Source organism: Hakea prostrata, chromosome 5, assembly GCF_041222555.1.
Source record: "Hakea prostrata isolate BN-2017 chromosome 5, UWA_Hpros_2, whole genome shotgun sequence".
NCBI lineage: Eukaryota > Viridiplantae > Streptophyta > Magnoliopsida > Proteales > Proteaceae > Hakea > Hakea prostrata.
In genome coordinates this window covers 21,451,028-21,469,041 of record NC_142604.1, presented here as the reverse complement: position 1 = coordinate 21,469,041, position 18,014 = coordinate 21,451,028, and the positions used below count along the sequence as shown (strand labels likewise).

The 18,014-nt window shown below is 38.5% G+C and overlaps 1 pseudogene across 1 annotated transcript; it reads right to left on the bottom strand.

Annotated features, from left to right (window-relative positions):
* Nucleotides 1-6,243: 6,243 nt before the first annotated feature.
* Nucleotides 6,244-16,245, bottom strand: LOC149015678 (putative disease resistance protein RGA3; annotated as a pseudogene). Its single transcript, XR_016173429.1, has 9 exons — nt 13,965-16,245; nt 13,037-13,918; nt 12,441-12,893; nt 12,284-12,351; nt 9,635-11,685; nt 8,969-9,541; nt 8,750-8,875; nt 7,862-8,104; nt 6,244-7,471 (listed from the first exon to the last, which is right to left on the bottom strand). The product of XR_016173429.1 is annotated as a putative disease resistance protein RGA3 (transcript).
* Between the last annotated feature and the right edge of the window lie 1,769 nt (nt 16,246-18,014).

Below are 18,014 nucleotides of genomic sequence, written 5' to 3'. Positions count from 1 at the left end.
CCAACAATATGTTGATGACCACAGGGTTATGGAATGAAGTCCAATAGCGGTAGCCAGTCCGTGAGGATTCTCATTCCTAGGTTGCAAAGGATACTGAACCGAGTTAGTTGGTGCCATAGGGGATGTATATGGACTTCATGTAGACATGTTACCTGTATGACCTTGCACTGGATTAGAAACCCCGGCATGCACCAGTACTCATTGCCAATGGTCGTGGTGAGAAAGTGTTGACTTAACCCCAGCCATGGTTTGAGAGCCAGGTGTGGACCTTCCATTTTCCCCAGGATCCCTACAGAGGTAACCAGTCCTTGCCAGATCAAAGTGACTAGACTTACCCAGAGGAGGGCTGGTGTTATATCTTAAAGCATGTCAGCTGTTAGAGACTTGCATAGTTAGATTCATAAGTATTATTCATACTTTGCACTCATTCATGTCATTTATGCATTTATGATTTGTTGGATGTTTGGATGGGAATTGTAATTGTTCTTACTGAGTTCTCCAGAACTCACTCATTTATTTATATATGTTTTATTAGTCTGCACAGATGGAGGAAATGTGTCAGAAGATGGACTGGTTTCCTATGAAGGAACCTTCCTGTATGAAGAAGATGTGGCACCGACAATGGAAAATGGAGATAGCCTGTGAGGGAGCTCCTGTGAGTGCATGGAATGCGCTTATCACACCCATTGATGGACAAAGACGACAAGTTTCCAGACAGTTCGCTCAACGAATAGAGAAGAATTGGAGGACCCCTCATCTTGATAAACTTGAGTCTAAGTTTATAGCTTTAGAAAAAGAAACTGGAAAGAAAATAATTTAATTCTTTTTGAATTGCTTCCGCTGAATTCGTATTCATTTTTTATTTATTATTCTTTCATTGATTATTTTATTGGAGTAGTGGACTCCTATAATCCTTTAAATTCATTAATTAAACTATTCTTGCTCTTGATTGTCTTTATTTGTATTTATTATTGTTGATAGACTAAAACCATGGATCCTGTGACGGATTACTCCCACGGGTCGTCGGGCGGGTAACCGAGACCGGTGAGTGGGGTGTGACAAAGTGGTATCAGAACCATGGTTTTACGAAGTCAATAATACTTAATACAAGCGTTAGATGAGCAATCTGAGTCATAGATCCAGAAGTGACTCAAAAGAACTAAAGTGAATAATAGAAATTCTTTCATTAGAAACAAACTAAGAAAGTAAGTGAATCTTTCTTTTGCATAACTTACTATAAGTCAAGTGAAACACATTCTCACATGTTAATTATCAAGAAAGTGCATAAGAGACAATAATATAAATGCAACAAACATAATTGTACTTCATTAATGAGATAATGTTTTACATAATTTGGAGCGTACTCTACGCTTTACAAAATGATAGGGAATGAACATGTGCTGAATAAAAACTACAATAAACATATCTAAATCCTAAAGTTAGTCAGTACTAAATCAAAAAAGGATAAAATCCCAAGTCTACTACTGTTGTGGTGGTGCTAGTTTCATCTGGCGGAGTATGTCAAGGCACTCTACTATCTAGCCCCTCATCTCTACCTGCCCCTGCTCGAACTAGTCCATCCGAGTGAATAGACCTCTAGCCCAGGGTGGTGCGACCTCCGAAGTGTCCTGAGCCCCGGATGTGCCCCCTGTCTCGAACTGAGAAGGTGGTGGTGAGTCTGCATGATCAGCATCATCAGCCTCTACATCCATGTCCTCCGGCTCGGCTGACATCTCTAGTGAGTTTGGTCCGCCCAGTAAGTGCATCTGAGTGACCAATCTGTGACCTATCGTGCTGCCATGTCCGACCGGAATAGCCTCCTCTACCTCGAAGTCGACCCCGAAGTACTCGAAAGCTTCAGATCCCTGCTTTTACTGGTATTTCGTCGGATACATTGTTCCCTAACAAGTGGATCCTAGAGATGGAAAAAGCTTTTCGCAACCTCTGTTGCAATGAAGCTCAGAAGATTCTGTGTGCAGAACAGAGACTGCACATGAAGCTGATGCGTGGTGGAATGCTACCAGACCTATCTTGGAAGCTTTGCACTCGATTCTCACTTGGGAAATTTTCAAGGATGCATTTTCCAAGAATTATTTTCCTGAGTCTGTGAGAGATGCTAAAGAAGAGAATGGAGAAAGGAAGAAGACGATTTCAGAGATGGGATTTTAGGTGGGATTTTCAGAGTTTTAATCCTTCGGGTTTTTTCATATGGGGCAGGCATGGGTTAAATGGTTTTTTTCAGGGGCTTTTACACTTAAAAACTATCAATTTTGATCTCAACCATTAAACTAGTATTTCACAGGTGTCGTAATTTAGTGCCACACCTCTGTGCAAAGCAGAGAGATGTGCACAAGAGACGATTTTTTCCTGAATTTCTCATCGTCATGGTCATACTTAATATTCTGCAACAGATCTTGATTATAAAAAAGAAAAAAAGAAAAAGAAAAGAAGAAGATAAAGAAAAAGTATGTTACATGAAAACTTTAGAAAAGTTATCATGTTCCTTAATTCTTGACCATTGTGGTTTGTGTTCATTACAAATTGAAGCCTCGTTGCCTTATTTACTGGGTTCTTGGTCTAAACTAACTACACCAGACATTCCATAAATGATTACGTTGGGGCTATTGTAACTTGCCTGGCTATTCTAGCCAATGTAATTAAGTTGGGGCTATTGTAGTGGAGTTGGGTAACAGGTCAACTTTCCAAACAAGCCATGTAATAACCCCTAATCCTAACCCGAAGTCCGTATTGTAGGTCCAAGTACCCAAAGCCCTAGTCTGGAGAAGTTGTGGACTATCTGGATTGAGACCCAAATCTTTGCCCCTAAAACCCTTGGATCTGGACATGGTTAGAGAAGAACCTGCCTTACTGGGAACCAAAAGAAAGACCAGTCGAAACCTGGATGGACTGGGCAAATGGATATTTAGTGCAAGAAAGATCAGGTTGAAAGATGTCTACGAACAAGGTAAGACCCCTCCCCATGTTGGTTTAGTTTATAGCAGTGTTAGGGATCAACCGGGTAGGCAAACCACCCAAGTACTGAAAAGTACTAAGGGACGGTTGCTTGAGGCGGTTGGTTAGGTTGATTGGCTAACCAACCGCCTCAAGCAACCGGCTGGTTGGACTTCGAGAATAAAACCGTCATTTTCCCTTGGCACTCTATTTAACGACCTAATTTTGCATTATTTTAATCATGGAGGCTACTATGGACTAAGTAAAGGCAGAGTACACGTGGGTGGTGGAGAAGAAGCCTCTATTCGTAGAGAAAACTCTGATTTTGCTTTGACTTTTAGATCCAGTTGAGGTTAGTTGAACAGTCTCTTATTCTACTTAAGTTTTCTATTGTTAGAGAATAGTTTTCTTCCTCTAAAATTATGTAGTGATGAATTGGAGTGGCTTAATCCTTCTCCATCAATGATCTCGATTGGATCATGCCAGAAGATGGATTCTTAAATCTGAATCAAGGGTTGATCTTGTCGAGGAAGATTACGTGGAATTGGATTATTCTTCTTATGTGAACTGTAGTCTAGTAACCTCTCTAATGTTTTAAGATTGAAGTTTGGACTTGGACCTACCCAAAATCAAATCAAGAATGGGTGATCAAATCAAGAAGGGAGTCCAAGCTGGGTTTGAGACAATATGACCTCATCTCAAGGAATTAGTGGAAGAATGAGATTAGAAGTTAAATCATACACGGAAGAACAAGAAGTTATGAGAGAAGGAAAAATCAATTAAAAGGCATATACATGAGCTTTGTATGTGGATTGTTATACCAACTTCTTGGTCTCTTGAACTAATTAAGCTACAACTCACCCAATCCAATGAATGAATGAATGAACTTGCCAACAGTAAACTGGCTCTAAATTCCACCTCTCTTTATTTTATGAATTGTGAAGGAATTTCTGAATGAATGTTGGAAAATAAACCAAATGATGTTAGGATTGGGTTAGGGGTTTGCAAAAGCCAAACTCAAACTAGTGTCATTTGTGGATGTGTTTCCAATTAAAAAATAGTGGCGGCAATTTTCTATTTAGAGGAAGTAAGTCTAAAGAGATCTTAGGTTGGCTCAACCTAACACTTGGGCCTATGAACTCAGTCCTTGTTATTGATTGATAATGACAATAAAGAAGATTGTAATCAATTCCCATGTTATCCAAAGAACAAAAAATCCTAAATAAATGAATATGGAATTGATACGGGAAAATTATGATGAAACCAAGTCCACCCTAGGTTCAACCCTTGATCCCGATCGGGAACGGTTCGACTAAACCGGGTTTAAGGGTAGCGTGTTAAGGAAGAAACCTTGCACGTCCAGAAGGCAAGCACGCGCCCAAGAAACTCAAGATAAGTAATCCACCAAGTGGCGGTTATTAACACTCGCAGAAGTGAACGATCGTGCATGCTGAGGTAACTACCACGCCCTCACCAAAGGATCGTGTGATTAAAGGAAGCTATACATCTCTATTCACCAAAAGGTCTTTTTCATTGTTTGAGTAAAATGGAGAAAGCTCTACATCTCTATTCTCTACATTGCAAGAGGGAAATCTCTGATATCCCAACTACTGAAGTCCACACTGATGCATTACCTGAAGGGATGGGTGTCAGGAATTTCTTCAATGTCCTCAAGTTCGTACACATCATGATATTTAAGGTCATTGAATTAGAACCTTTCAATTATAACCTAGGATTTCTCTTTTAATTTAAAATGAATTAATCTAATTTTTTTTAATTAATTTTAATTTAAATTACCTAAAATTTGGGTGGTTGGTTGTTGTCTACAATTTAGGGAGATTTTTAAATATGTTATTTACCTTTTTTTGGGTCAAATATGTTATTAACTAGCTTACATCATACAATTTATGTAGTGTTTAAGGATCGATATTTTTTTAATGTTTTAAAATGACCAAGTAATCTTTCTTTCTTTCTTCTTTCTTTTTTATCTTTTTAAGTAGGAAACCTTCTCCTTTATAAATGAATCGATTGCTAAACTTCAGATTTTTTTTCCCCTGAGTTCAATTCATGCTCAGACCTCAAACTTCCGTCGGTGATCATTCCTTGCTGACTCAACTACCCCCTTGGGGTTATTTATTTATTTATTATTCTGAGTTAATTGTTAATGGAATAGAAAATTTAATGAGGCAGACCCATGTGATCTACACTAAACAGGTAAGGTTAACTTTGAGGAATGGCCCTGGATTTATCCTAATAACCTACACCAGACCAGTTCACCTTTTCAGTGTTGCTTTTAAGTTTCATTATTTTAAGCATGACTCCAATAATAGCATTGTTGAATTTAGAATAATAGCTAATTCTACGATTGATGATGATGGAAGGTCAGAAACATGAAGAAGACATGATTGGACCACCTCAGCTTCCCCCCACATTCAAGTTCTGCTTGGCCACTCTGGCAAAAGTTATGATTTGCTAGTTTTGTTGTAGAATGATTGAATGAATGAATGATCTTAGCCCACTCAGCTTGTGTTGATCCCAGTTCGCCTTTGAACCATCCAGCCATCTTGAAACCAAACCATAAATGAGAGCGGGCCGCCTCAAAGGACGGTCAACCACCTCCGAAGATCAAGTTAGCCCAGATAATAGAAGTTGGAGTTACTCCAGGAAAGGATCATCCTGGAGAGTGAAAAGGAGGAATTCATCCCGTCTCCGGGATGTATCAAAATTTTCTTACTTGTCCATACGCTCTTTGGAGATAAATAGCGGGCTTACCCCTGCCACCGCGGAAGATGGTCCTCAGCCCTTAGATCATCATCTTGATGAGTGGAGGGTGGAGATGGCTCCGTTCATGAGGTAGGAGTGACAAGCTTGATGACTTGACCAACAAACCATCATGTTGTCTTGTCACTGGATGAGTTGTCAGTGTTTGTCATGACAACGTCCCATAGCCGCCCAGTCAGAGGAGCAGGCAGCGTTAGGCTCGAGGGAAACTCTGACTTTGATCAAATGCTTCCATATCCACTGCGGGATATGTGAGATCCTCTATACACACTAAGCACGGGAAAAGATGTCTGAGAGATCCTTTGTCTTCGTCGGGAAGTCTCCTATGAGTAGAAGTACCGTACTACCCCCTGGGTTAATTCCCCCAAAGAACAACCTCCCCGAGAAGTGCAATTTCCTGATAAGTCTTTATTAGACCGTCCTGGCCCGAGTGTGGACTTCTAGCCTTGGTCCAAGTAGCAACTTCCGGTTCGTACAATTTTGGTAGGTAACAGCTAGTCACCTGGAAATTTTGCCAATGCAAACTCAGATGGTTATGAAGATGATCAGTACCGGATACTACTTGATGGTTGTAGCAGAAGTCTAATAGTAACAAAGAGAGATGAATTGGATTAAAGAAGAATCTTGAAGACCAGTTGCTATCCATCTCACAGGTGAAATGTATGAATATATAGTACTTTGTAAATTCACATTCACAAGAACATATAATTCTTCAAAAACAACACTCAAAAGATGGACAGTGTTTTACATTATGTATGATAAATTAAGAGGTTTGATCCAAACTCAGCGAGCCCTGTGAATAACAGCCATGCCATTCGTAGACTGATGAGTTTTCTATCACTAAGATCTCCAAAAATACATATACAAGACCTTATTCTCTGCTAGTAATGAAAACATTCAAGGAATTTTTTTTCCTCAGATACATGTACACAATCATATTTCCATGTATAACAGTAGAGACAACTCTTGGATTCCTTTCACATACTTCATGGCTTAATGGGTATCAGTCCCAGTACTTACTATATCATACATGATTTTATGTTCCATGAACAACTCTACCAGATATCAGGCTTGGAAGTGCATATATATAACTCCTCCAGAACCTTCTAAGTCTTTGAATAAGAGAACAAGAGATTGCTCATTCTTCCAAACTTCGATGGGTGACCTTGCTAATCAATAGGCAGAGGACACGCATCTTCTGGCATTGGAGTTGTATAAGCAGGGATTAGGGAAGCAGGGACAATTCTTCTGACCTCCTCAAGCCCTTTGTTCTATGATTAACACATGAATACACATAAGACCCATAGAAGTAATACATACCATCGGTATTAAGCATAAATTTTGGCTAATTATATCCTCTTAGCCTTAAGTAGTATGCAATAAAATTCAGGTGAAAAGTGCAAAAGTTGTGGCAACAAACAAGAAAATACCTACAGAGAAGTTGTGGGCTGGCCAGCCTATTTATAATTGATGTGGAAAAAGCTCTCTTCTGGAGAATTATCCTTGGACAAGACCCCATCAACACCAGCATAGAAAAATTCACAGGTATGGTCATTAGACATTTGTTCTCTGCTTCTGTCAATAGGAAAAGATTGACGCACTGTAATGGAGGCAAGCAAAGATCTCTCTTAATCTCAGGGTGTACAAGAATGGGGAAATAAAGGTTCCAAAGGCAGAATCCATGTATATCAAATACTAGCATCCTCAAATTCCTCTGTTAATGTTGAAAGCAAGAATACTGCAGCATAGAAAGGTGAGATCAGCTACAATCTCTTCAAGAATTAAACAGAGATGAGGTGGGGAAAATCACAATAGAAGACTTTTCCTTGTTTGAGCAAAATGGAATAAAAGAATGTGGATAGTTTTGGTATACACTTCCTACAATCCACATCCAAGTGTATCCCCACCCATTAAACCCCAAAGAAACAGGGTTCCCTGGACTCTAAAGCAAACATATTGAAGGAAAAAATTCAAGAGGTTAAACATGATGAGAAGCTGGTCATCGATGGAAGCACTACCAATGCAGCAGAGCCGATAGATGATGAGAAAAAATCTGTTTCTAGTAATGGGAATGATCATACCAATGCAATAGCTAGTTTCATGATAAAGGTCTGGAAGATGGTGTTACCATGCTTGGACCATCTTCGCCACTAATGAAGATGAGAAAGGTGTTATATGTAGCAATCGGGTCTCCTTGGCCTCCAATATTGTTGAGTTCTACTGTGGATGAAGACAAGGAAGGTGTGCAAGGGATGAATAGGCCTTTCCAACCACTTTCAGTTTTGTAGATGTAGATTCAGGTGATGATGAAGGTGTTAAAACAGAAGACCAGAACCAAACCTCAGTCAATGGTTGTGGAAGTAACCAAATCCTGATAGATAAAAACGAATTGGATTAAATCAGAGTTCGGAAGGCTTGCTAAAATGTATCAGATGAGTCAAGGACATAAATGAAGTGAATAGCTGATGAATCTCATATTTAAGCACCCAGAATTCAGTAGCTATACTATGAATAATGAACTCTGAATCTATACCTTACATGGAATCGACTATGAATACAACAAATATTGGCAGTCCACAGATGGTTTCTCATCTAAGAAACTAAAGGATTATCATACCATAATTGTAACAAATATAAGCAGCTTAATATGATTAAGAAAAGAATAGTAAAGAAACTGGGGTTTGAAATTCTGCCAGAGACCTTAGGTAAGTAATTTTGGACCATGTACTCTTAGAAACTGCATAGTCCTTTACTCAGTGTATTTAGGGTCTTATCATTAAATTCATTCGACATTTATCAGCCTGATGAATGAAAATTCACATTTCAAACTTTATATCAATCTCAACTTCATGAATAAAAGTTGGTTAAGATGTAAATCTGAATGTCCAGAAATGGTTCTACAACACCAAATGTAGAACAGAATGCTAGAAGTGAATAAGACCAGAAACCAGAGTACGTTAAATCTAAGCATTTTGGAGAATATAATGTGAAAGGGGGTTAACCAGAAATATCTTACATTGATCTAGGCTTGGTGAAAATTGGAGGAGCTTCTTAGAATGCATAGCAACGATATCTGCAGTCCATAAATCTCAATTTCTCTGAATCATTTAAATGCAATAATAAAGTGTTTCTGGCATTTGACCTGTAACCAAAGGAGGGGAAGAGCACAAGTGGATAAATTGTTTATGAAAATAGCAAATTCAATAGATAAGCAGCAATAATATCGATTCCATACCCTTATAACCTTTAGCCTGAATTTTAGATTGCATGCTTTTCTATGCCTCATGAGTTCACCATGGCACATGGAAAATAGAGAAATTCAGGATTTTGGCAAACGGGATTGTTCTCAAAGCTATTATGCTCAAGTTCACCTTTGAGTTGCAGAAAATCATGATGTGCAGAAAAGTAAACCATCAGAATGGCAGGAAGAAAGTATTCGAATGATAGTTTCTCATATGTGAAACAGCCAAAACCTTAGGACATAGGGTGAGCATTAGGTATCAAGTGTTGGATTACCTTGCATCTTGAATTTCAAATCCCTAATTAAAACAACCAATAGTTCAGAAAAGAATTGAGAGAAATAAAGAAAGAACCCAAAAAACAAAGTAATCAATGGAGATGGGAAGCAATATACGTAATGAAAATTGCAATGGTGAAGCTCTTGTCATTAGCTGTCATCATCATTACCTTGTCCATGGTGGGTCCACCAGATTCAGAGGCAAGCAAAAAACTCTCTCGAGCTCAAGAACATAGAAACTCTTAAGAACATTGGAACATAGTTGGTGTGCCTATCAGACTATCTACATTTCTACATTATAACATACAGACTGCAAATAAGAAGAGCTGGCAAATAAAAAACTCAAAATAAAGAAGAAAGCTATTACTTTCAAAACAGGCTGACCTGATCTACTTGAATATCCCTAAGTAGCCAGATTTTCTAGTATCTTTAACAGTTAAACCTCAAAGACCTAAAAAGAGAAAACAGAAGAATTAAACAACAAATCAGGAAAACAGTAGAAATGGGAAGAAATGTAGAGACACAAGTGGAAGCAAAATTACCTAATCAACCATCCAAAATGCCACTAGACAAACCAATCAAAATAAGACAGCTACTAATTCCTAAGAAATATTAAAAAAAAAAAAACAGGACCATAGTTTCAACAGAAGTTCAAATACAATGTTTGGTGCAGTAACATCAGTTCCAGATTAGACGCTCTCAAAATAACTATAAACTGATGGACTCAATCACTGGCATTAGTTGGGAAATATAGTAGAGGTTTCACCATCCTCATTTGAAGCCAATATCTATTTTTTTGTGCAGTTACCATTAATGCTCTACAGTGGACTCAAGAACCCTGAATACTGGCAGAAAACTTCGACGACCCCCCTGGTTTTGTTGGGCATGAAGATACTTTCTAGATCCAATGTCAGATCTCAAAGGTAAATCACATGGGGGAAGTGAATTATCACTTCTCTGTACAAGTGCCAGAGTATTCTAGTATTAAGTATATCATAGAAACTCCTGCACTTGGCCCTGCTTCATTTTCTGTCTGTGTAGGAGAATGAGTGATCATTCATCCTTCCAAACTTCGATGGGAGCCCTCTCTGATCAGAAAGTAAAGGAAACACATCTTCTGGTATTGGCATTGTGCATGCGGGGATGCAGGGACATTTCTTTTTGACCTCCTCAAACTTTCTGTAATATGATTAACACATGAATCACACAAGACTCATACAAGTGGCAAAATCTAATGCTCAGCTACTGGTAACACATACCACTGGAATCAAGCATTCTTTTCAGCTCAGTCTATCCTCTTAGCCTTAAGTTAGGTGTGTGTAAATTCGGTCGAAAACAAAGGAAATACCTGTGGAGAAGTTGAGGACTGACTAACCTATTTATAATCAGTGGTGTAAAAAGAGCTTTTGTGGAGAAGGTCATAGGAAAAGGGTTAATGCTCTGAAATGGAGGCAAGCAAAGATATCTCACAGTTCCTGGTCGTACAAGGATGGGGAAATAAAGGTTCCAAAGGCAGCATCCACATACCTCGTATATTGGCATCCTCAAATTCGTCAGATAATGTTGGACACAAGATCACTACAGCATAGAAGGTGTGCTCATCTACAAATTCCTTCAAGAATTAATTAACAACGATGAGGTGAGGAAAAAAAATCACAACAGAAGATCTTTTGAGTGATTGAGCAAATGAAAAAAAAAGAAGTGGATATACACTTCTTGGAATCCATATTCTGAGAGTAAAGCTCTGCATTTCTACACAGCCACAACAAAACTCAAGTATATCCCTACCCATTGAACCCCAAAGAAACACGATTCCGTGGACTCCAAAGCAAACATTCTGAAGGAAAAAGATCAAGGGGTTAAACATAATGAGTAGCCGAAGATCATTGATGCGAAGCACTATCAATGCAATAGAGCTGGTAATCCGTTTCCATTAATGGGAATGATGAAACCAAAGTAATAGCCAGTTTCACAATAATGGTCAGGAAGATGATTTTACCATGCCCAGACCATAGTGGCCGTTGATGAAGATGAGAAAGGTTTTAAAAGTGAAGATCTGATCTCCTCAGACACCACCAATTTTCGAGTAGTACTGCGATGAAGATGAGGAAGGTGTGCAAGGGATGAAAGGCCCTCCCTGACCACTTCCCAGTTTTGCTTGTAAAGGATAAACCTCAAAATCCTTTAATCAGTCCACATTTTAGACTTTATTATCAATCTCACCTTAATGAATCAAAGTTGGTTGAGATATAAATCTGAGAAATGGTTCTTATTCTAGAAGCTGTAGAATGTTAGAAACGAAATAAGACCTAGAAACTAGAGTACGTTGAATCTAAGCATTTAATAATAGAATGGGAAAAGGGGGTTAACCAGAAATATCTTACATTGATCTGGACTTGGTGCAGATTGGAGGAGCTTCTTAGAAATATAAGTCTCTGAATCATTGAATGCAATAATAATGATTAGATTGCATGCTCTTACTTGGCTCATGAGTTCACCAAGACACCGAGAACACAAAGGAATTTTGAAAATGGTCAAAAGAGATATCTCTCAAGTTCACTTTGAGTTACACAAAATCGTTTAGCATTTGAGATTTGGCACAAAGATGAGCAGAAAAGTAAAACCATCAGAGTAGGGGTGAGCATTAGGTACGTAGCATTGAATTCCCTGGCATCTTGAACTTCAAATCCCTAATTAGAACTACCGATAGTTCAGAAAAACGATTCCAGAGAAATAAAGAAAGAACCCAACAAACAAAGTAGTAATCAATGGAGATGGAAAGCAGTATACAAACATATGAAAGGGAAATTGCGATGGAGAAGCTTGTTGACATCAACTGTCATCATCGAAAAACTCTCTCAATCTAATTATCTAAAGAACGTAGAAACTCCATGATAATTATGACATAGTTGGCGTGGCAATTAAAGAACATCTACATCCATCTCTATATAAAAATATACAAACCACATATGAGAGTTGTTAATTAGAAGCAGGCAAATCAATTGAGGATTAAATTTTTTAAAATAGGCTGACCTGATCAACTTGAAATCTCGCTAAGTTGGAGAAGAGATTCTCCAATATACATCTTGAACCTCAAACACCTAAAACAAACAAAAGAATTGAACAACATATCAAGAAAAATGAACAGAAATGAGAAGAAATGCAGAGACACAACTAGAAATAAAATTACCTTCAATTCCCGAGTGTTTTCTGTGGAATGCGCTAGCAGTTGTCTTGGTATTTGTCATCCTCCTCAATTACTACTTGATCTTCTGGTCATCGATGAAGATGTTTGGGATGTGGGATATCTTGCTCCAATCCTCACCGATTTCTTTTTGGCAACTTTGTCTCAAGGCAGGACATCTTATGATGTTCAACTCTCGGAGTGCGGGAAGACGCTGCAACACTCCATCCTCCTCTCCCTCAGGTATTATATACTTGATCTGGGAACAGGTTCGGATATCAAGAACCTCAAGTGATGTGAGCTGCCCTAAGCCTTGAGGTAAGGAGGAGTATGGTGATATCCTCACACGCAGTAACTTAAGCTTTGGGAACAAGATCTGGTGGTGGTTGTTTAGTAACAATGACTTTGAAAGTGAACCCGCATGTCTTTTCAAGATCAGTTCCTCAACAAGTGAAAATGAAGGAGGAGTTGGAAGCAGGGAGAGCGATGGAGATGAGAGCACCAAGTCAAGTTTGGACAAGCCCGGGTCACCAATTTCCTTAGGGTCAAGATCAATTCCTCAACATGTATACATGAAGGACGAGGAGGAGGAGGAGGAGGAGGAAGATGGGAGAGCGATGGAGATGATGGCATCCAAGTCAAGTTTGGACAATCCCAGATCACCAATTTCCTCAAGGTTATAGCCTGAGTAGTAAAGTGTTGGGGAATTGACCTCAACTTGCGCAGAGTATTTAGATGAAGATACTGCAGACATGGCATAAAGCTGAACCATAATGTTGTTCCGTCTTTGGCTTGCTGCACCCTCACATCCCACTCTTCCAAATTCGGCATGTCACCCAACATAAACACTTTCAACTTTGGAAACGCAATTATGTTAACCCTAGCATCACTTGTCATAACACCATCATCATCCTCGATTCCAAAAAACTCGATGCCCATGAATTTCACCTCATCCATTCCAGATATGACGAGGGTTTCAAGAGATGGCAATTTCCATAGAGTCAAGGGCAATTGCTTCCATTTTCTGCAATTACGGAGTTCCAAGAACACCATATAGGAGAAATTGCAATCTGTAGGACTAGCTATCCAATTGGGGAACACAACACCAAGGTAGTCCATAATTGATAGTTTCTCAATGTTTGGATGCGGTTTGAGACCTTCCAACACATCCTCCATCTTCCTCCTCCACAACAACATATCTTTTCCCTCTTCTTCTCTTGTTAATTCTACAGTTTTACTTTCTCCTCCTCCTCCTCGGATTATTTCTTCTCCTTCTCCTTCTTCATCAACGACGTCCTCGTCAACTCGTGAGAAACCGGTAAATTGATCAAAATAGAAATACAGAGCACGAAGGTGTTGCTTATTCTTCAAGCACCAGTTGTCTCAACATCACTACCATATCCCACTCTTCCCTGGACCTATTATCCTAAGAGTATCGTGGAGAAAGTTGAGATCTTTAAGTTCTTCAATCTTACATCCCCCCCCTTTGTTTCTTTTTTCGTCCAAAACATCCTCCCCTTTCTACCCCACCACCCAGAATGAAGTCTGATAATCTGCGTAGTTTGATTAATTTCCCAATTCCTTCTGGTAGATAACTTAATTTCCGACATTCTGTCAGCTCAACATCTACCAAATTGATCATTCCCCCAATCCCTTCGGGTAGTTTACGAAGATTTAAGCAATTGCGAAGCCATAATGTTTGCAAATTATATAGATTAGTTCTTGATTTAGGTAACTCTTCAAATCTTGCCATGGACAAGTCAAGAAACCTTAGATGTATCAGCTTTTCTATTTCATTTGGAAGCTCTTCAAGGCAAGTACCAGACAGATCTAGGATCCTCAAGCATGTTAGGTGACAAAACAACTTGGAGGAAATTTTGGAAATCCATCCATAGACTTTAAAAGTACGTAGGCTCTTTCCCTTGCAAACGAAAGAAGGAATTGTGTCTATCCCTTCTACTTGTAGAGATAAATGACGGGCTCTACTAACATTGAGTTCCTCATGATCAGTATTACTAGTATCCGCCCTAATTGTCAAACTAAAGCATGCATTCTCTTCCAAGGATTTTGCAAAATCATATACAAGGTCATGCATCTTGTAAAATTCAAACGAGCCAATTTTATCGCTTTTTTGAAAAAATGAACGCACAACCAAATGATTGAAATATTCTTCACCCACTTTAAAAAAATCATTTGAGCTTTGTCCTCTATGGTCACCAAGAAAGCTTTGTGCCATCCAATGATGGATTATGACGGATTTGGATGTTGAATAACCTCTAGGAAGGACTGAACAATACGCAAAGCATTGTTTCAAATGAGAGGGGAAATCATTATAGCTTATTATTAGGGAAGGCAAAATTCGTTTATCACCACTAGATAAAACTCTCCATAGATCACTGTCAAGCACATTTTGCCAATCTTGCCTAGATGTTTTAGAATGCAAAAGACCTCCAAGAGTCCTTGCAGAAAGTGGCAATCCCATACATTTCTTTGCAAGTTCCATGCCAATTTTTTCCAACCTCTTACACTCTTCTTCTTCCCTTCCAGCAAACGCATAATGGCTTAATAATGACCAACAATCTTTCTCAGACAAAAAATCCAACCTATGGACATATGCACCCATCATTTTTGCAACCTCAGAGTTGCGTGTAGTTACAATGATTCTACTTTCTTGAGAACCGAGTTTGAGGGATCCCCTCAATGGTTCCCATTCCATTGAATCCTCATTCCAAACGTCATCCAGAACAAGGAGGAAATGCCTTGCATCAACAGACTTATTTAGTTTATCATGAATGTAATGCCATGTATTATTATTATCATCCCCACTTTGGTGGATGGAGTCTCGATTACCACCAATTTGTTTAATAATATCGGTAGCAACTTTCATTTTATCAAAGGATTGGGATCCCACATGTACCCACATTCTCTCTTCAAAATGTTTCTTCACCTTGTCATCATTGAAGACAAGTTGGGCAAGTGTGGTTTTACCCAGTCCACCCATCCCCACAATGGCTATGACTGGAATTGTTTCGGTAGAAACTACTAGTTGTTGTTGATTGCTACTACCCTCTCCTAGCAACTTGCATATAATGTTTTCTTTATCCTTGTCTCGACCAAACACCTTTGATGCATCAGTGAATGCACTAGTTTCTAGTTTCCTTTTGGACTCTTTTTGAAGTATTTCTGGACTTCTACTAGTTACAATTTCAGGAACAAAATCAAACTTCTTTTGCGAACTTGCAATCTCATCTACCCTTTCATTTATCTCCTTTATCTTAAGACCAATGTCATGGTGCAAACCAACTTGCTTCAAAGAAAAGCAACAGGAAGGAGGAGAAAACCAGTTGTTAGAGCATACCTTCTTAGAAGTATTACTCGAGCTGGTGCAATAAGCGTCATCATTAACTCTTGATCTACATTGCACTAGTTGTGATTTGAAAATTACAGTGCTCCACTCATCAAGAAGATCATCGATGTCATAGCCTACACCTTTCAACTCCTGTAACCATTTCTTTACAGGCTCTTCCATGAATTGCCTTTTTTCAGCATCTTTGAGAACAGATTGGATTGTGGTAAAAGTAAGCAAGAGTTTCTCGGCCTCCTTTCTCACACCCACAACCAGTCGTACCTCTTGCTCTATCTCTTTTTCAACAATGGTAGCCAATTTCTGGAGAACACTAGAAAAAAGAGCCTCGAGCATGATTGGAAATTATCAAGTGACTAGCAATGGGATTGATGAATATTAGTCAATTGAGAGAGAGAGAGAAAGAGAGAGAAAGAAATCTGAGAACTCTTGGGGATAGAAGGTTTAGGTAATGAGTGAATGATGCTTCATGCTTCAGTTCCCATTCATGTTATATAGGGAGAGAGAGTGATTCCTTGCTTCATGAAAGAATGCAAGTTACTTAAAGTAAAAACCCAATGGATACTTGCAACATGCAACAACAAGAATAAACCAATCTTCAGCTTTCACCTTTTCTCTTTAAGAATCATTCCAAAGAATGTCATTATCATATGGAGGAATTGATCTCCTCTTATCCTTCAAGAAAAGTACTTGAATCTTGCTTCCCTCTCATATCAAGAAAGAAAAAGGAAAAAAGAAAAGAAGTACTGATCCCTTGCTTATATCATTCATACAAAACCAAGCATTTGAAGTTGATACCAAACGAAGTATTGCTTCAACAGTGCAAATCCTATATTTAAAAATTGAGCAAATTACATTTACACCTCTTATTTTTGCAAATAATTATGTTTGCATTCCTAAAATTTGTAGAAAGGATCGTCATACAACTACTATGCAAAGTTGGAATTCGTGAGCTGTATTTTTTCATGTTCGCCATGGATACAAAGTTTTGGAAAGCATCAACTGTTACTTTGGTCGTTAAGTGTGTTTCTTTTTTCTTTTTCTTTTAAGGTTTAGGGTTCAGGTTTTTCAATCTGCGTTTGCAGGAGGCCCATTTGGCACACTCTCCTAGATCTTGACCATACATGGGATATGGATCCCATATCTAAAAACATAGAATATTGTATACACCTTAGAGGTGGATGAAGGGTGAAGATGTGTCTCCACTTATACCCAAGAGGATAGAACTGGAAGCCATCAACCCTCCATCATATGTGGGTTGAATAAGTTTTATCTTAAACCATCTATTCAATGATGTAATTGAATTTCAAAGTTGAGTGTTGATACAGTTTATGTCATCACAAACAAAATCAATTAAGGGGTTGTAGGTGGTATGGATTACATCACCATCATACTTAGGGTCGTTGAATTGGAATCTTTCAATTCTAACCCTATATCTCATTTTAAATTTGGAATGAATTAATATAATTGGAAAAAAAATTAATTTGATTTAAATTAACTAAAATTTAGGTTACTCGTTGTACTCCAATTTAGGTAGATTTTTAACAAGGTTACATCATATAATTTATGTAGATTTTTAAGGATCAATTTCCTTTTAGTGTTTTAAAAATTTTGATGGGTGCCTCTACTAATAATCAAGCAGAGCTGCAGAGGACATGCATCTTCTGGCATTGGCATTGTATATGCGGGGATGCAAGCACAATCCTTATGACCTCGTCAAGCTCTATGTTATATGACTAACACACGAATATCAAATAAGACTCGTAGAAATAAGATCGTACAATTGGTATTAAGCCTACTTTTTGGCTAATTATATCCTCTTAGTCTTCATTAGTGTGTGAATAAATTCACGTGAAAAGTGCAAAGAAACTATGTCAACAAGAAAGAACCTATGGAAAAGTTGCGGGCTGACCGGCTTATGTATAAACGACGTGGAAGAAGAGCTATTCTGGAGAATTATCCTTGGACAAGACCCAAATGACACTAGCATAGAGAAGTTCATATGTATGGTCATCAGACATTTATTTTTGCTTATGTCAATAGGAAAAGATTGATGCTTTGTGGTGATGGCAAGCAAAGATCTCTCTCAATCTCAGGGTGTACAAGAATGAGGAAATAAAGGTTCCAAAGGTAACATCCATGTACATCTAATATTGACATCCTCATATTCCTCTATTAATGTTGAAAGCAAGATACTGCAGCATAGAATGGCCGAT